At 47.3% G+C, this 2500-nt stretch overlaps 9 non-coding genes across 9 annotated transcripts in view; all 9 read right to left on the bottom strand.

Annotated features, from left to right (window-relative positions):
- Positions 1–76: 76 nt before the first annotated feature.
- LOC146240098 (5S ribosomal RNA) lies at positions 77–195 on the bottom strand. The gene has a single exon (XR_014739491.1). It is a non-coding gene; the product is annotated as a 5S ribosomal RNA (ribosomal RNA).
- Positions 196–367: 172 nt separating this feature from the next.
- LOC146240097 (5S ribosomal RNA) lies at positions 368–486 on the bottom strand. Its single transcript, XR_014739532.1, has one exon. It is a non-coding gene; the product is annotated as a 5S ribosomal RNA (ribosomal RNA).
- Positions 487–674: 188 nt separating this feature from the next.
- Positions 675–793, bottom strand: LOC146240096 (5S ribosomal RNA). The gene has a single exon (XR_014739384.1). It is a non-coding gene; the product is annotated as a 5S ribosomal RNA (ribosomal RNA).
- Positions 794–965: 172 nt separating this feature from the next.
- Positions 966–1084, bottom strand: LOC146240095 (5S ribosomal RNA). Its single transcript, XR_014739383.1, has one exon. It is a non-coding gene; the product is annotated as a 5S ribosomal RNA (ribosomal RNA).
- Positions 1085–1256: 172 nt separating this feature from the next.
- LOC146240094 (5S ribosomal RNA) lies at positions 1257–1375 on the bottom strand. The gene has a single exon (XR_014736010.1). It is a non-coding gene; the product is annotated as a 5S ribosomal RNA (ribosomal RNA).
- Positions 1376–1561: 186 nt separating this feature from the next.
- Positions 1562–1680, bottom strand: LOC146240093 (5S ribosomal RNA). The gene has a single exon (XR_014736009.1). It is a non-coding gene; the product is annotated as a 5S ribosomal RNA (ribosomal RNA).
- Positions 1681–1852: 172 nt separating this feature from the next.
- Positions 1853–1971, bottom strand: LOC146240092 (5S ribosomal RNA). The gene has a single exon (XR_014739382.1). It is a non-coding gene; the product is annotated as a 5S ribosomal RNA (ribosomal RNA).
- A 172-nt stretch (positions 1972–2143) lies between these two features.
- On the bottom strand, positions 2144–2262 carry LOC146240091 (5S ribosomal RNA). The gene has a single exon (XR_014736008.1). It is a non-coding gene; the product is annotated as a 5S ribosomal RNA (ribosomal RNA).
- A 192-nt stretch (positions 2263–2454) lies between these two features.
- Positions 2455–2500, bottom strand: part of LOC146240090 (5S ribosomal RNA) — a 119-nt gene continuing 73 nt past the window's right edge. Inside the window, exon 1 of the ribosomal RNA XR_014736007.1 lies at positions 2455–2500. This exon is cut by the window's right edge and continues 73 nt beyond it. This is a non-coding gene — a ribosomal RNA (5S ribosomal RNA).

Raw genomic sequence — 2500 nt, 5'->3', positions numbered from 1 at the left:
ACAGCTTCCAGCCCCTTTCATGAAGGACTACTTGTGCATATTGCAAGATTTCAGTTTCTAAGTGAATGAGCAAAAGAGCATACAGCACCTGGTATTCCCAGGCGGTCTCCCATCCAAGTACTAACCAGGCCCGACCCTGCTTAGCTTCCGAGATCAGACGAGATCGGGCGTTGACAGGCTGGTATGGCCGTACGAAATAAGTTGACAACCATAAGCTACTTATCCATATACAGATTTAGCAATTGACAATGCAAGGTGGTCTCTCTCTCTCTCTCTCGTGTCAAAATGAAAACAGCTTCCAGCCCCTTTCATGAAGGACTACTTGTGCATATTGCAAGATGTCAGTTTCTAAGTGAATGAGCAAAAGAGCATACAGCACCTGGTATTCCCAAGCGGTCTCCCATCCAAGTACTAACCAGGCCCGACCCTGCTTAGCTTCCGAGATCAGACGTGATCGGGCGTTGCCAGGCTGGTATGGCCGTACGAAATAAGTTGACAACCATAGGCTACTTATCCATATACAGATTTAGCAATTGACAATGCAAGGTAGTCTCTCTCTCTCTCTCTCTCTCTCGCTCTCTCTCGTGTCAAAATGAAAACAGCTTCCAGCCCCTTTCATGAAGGACTACTTGTGCATATTGCAAGATGTCAGTTTCTAAGTGAATGAGCAAAAGAGCATACAGCACCTGGTATTCCCAGGCGGTCTCCCATCCAAGTACTAACCAGGCCCGACCCTGCTTAGCTTCCGAGATCAGACGAGATCGGGCGTGGCCAGGCTGGTATGGCCGTACGAAATAAGTTGACAACCATAGGCTACTTATCCATATACAGATTTAGCAATTGACAATGCAAGGTGGTCTCTCTCTCTCTCTCTCGTGTCAAAATGAAAACAGCTTCCAGCCCCTTTCATGAAGGACTACTTGTGCATATTGCAAGATGTCAGTTTCTAAGTGAATGAGCAAAAGAGCATACAGCACCTGGTATTCCCAGGCGGTCTCCCATCCAAGTACTAACCAGGCCCGACCCTGCTTAGCTTCCGAGATCAGACGAGATCGGGCGTGGCCAGGCTGGTATGGCCGTACGAAATAAGTTGACAACCATAGGCTACTTATCCATATACAGATTTAGCAATTGACAATGCAAGGTGGTCTCTCTCTCTCTCTCTCGTGTCAAAATGAAAACAGCTTCCAGCCCCTTTCATGAAGGACTACTTGTGCATATTGCAAGATGTCAGTTTCTAAGTGAATGAGCAAAAGAGCATACAGCACCTGGTATTCCCAGGCGGTCTCCCATCCAAGTACTAACCAGGCCCGACCCTGCTTAGCTTCCGAGATCAGACGAGATCGGGCGTTGCCAGGCTGGTATGGCCGTACGAAATAAGTTGACAACCATAGGCTACTTATCCATATACAGATTTAGCAATTGACAATGCAAGGTAGTCTCTCTCTCTCTCTCTCTCTCTCTCTCTCTCGTGTCAAAATGAAAACAGCTTCCAGCCCCTTTCATGAAGGACTACTTGTGCATATTGCAAGATGTCAGTTTCTAAGTGAATGAGCAAAAGAGCATACAGCACCTGGTATTCCCAGGCGGTCTCCCATCCAAGTACTAACCAGGCCCGACCCTGCTTAGCTTCCGAGATCAGACGAGATCGGGCGTTGCCAGGCTGGTATGGCCGTACGAAATAAGTTGACAACCATAGGCTACTTATCCATATACAGATTTAGCAATTGACAATGCAAGGTGGTCTCTCTATCTCTCTCTCGTGTCAAAATGAAAACAGCTTCCAGCCCCTTTCATGAAGGACTACTTGTGCATATTGCAAGATGTCAGTTTCTAAGTGAATGAGCAAAAGAGCATACAGCACCTGGTATTCCCAGGCGGTCTCCCATCCAAGTACTAACCAGGCCCGACCCTGCTTAGCTTCCGAGATCAGACGAGATCGGGCGTGGCCAGGCTGGTATGGCCGTACGAAATAAGTTGACAACCATAGGCTACTTATCCATATACAGATTTAGCAATTGACAATGCAAGGTGGTCTCTCTCTCTCTCTCTCGTGTCAAAATGAAAACAGCTTCCAGCCCCTTTCATGAAGGACTACTTGTGCATATTGCAAGATGTCAGTTTCTAAGTGAATGAGCAAAAGAGCATACAGCACCTGGTATTCCCAGGCGGTCTCCCATCCAAGTACTAACCAGGCCCGACCCTGCTTAGCTTCCGAGATCAGACGAGATCGGGCGTTGCCAGGCTGGTATGGCCGTACGAAATAAGTTGACAACCATAGGCTACTTATCCATATACAGATTTAGCAATTGACAATGCAAGGTAGTCTCTCTCTCTCTCTCTCTCTCTCTCTCTCTCTCTCTCGTGTCAAAATGAAAACAGCTTCCAGCCCCTTTCATGAAGGACTACTTGTGCATATTGCAAGATGTCAGTTTCTAAGTGAATGAGCAAAAGAGCATACAGCACCTGGTATTCCCAGGCGGTCTCCCATCCAAGTACT

Source organism: Hypomesus nipponensis, chromosome 20 (genome assembly GCF_054491055.1).
Source record: "Hypomesus nipponensis isolate SF chromosome 20, ASM5449105v1, whole genome shotgun sequence".
NCBI lineage: Eukaryota > Metazoa > Chordata > Actinopteri > Osmeriformes > Osmeridae > Hypomesus > Hypomesus nipponensis.
Note: the sequence above shows the minus strand (reverse complement) of the source record. Positions and strands in the feature narration are given on the sequence as shown.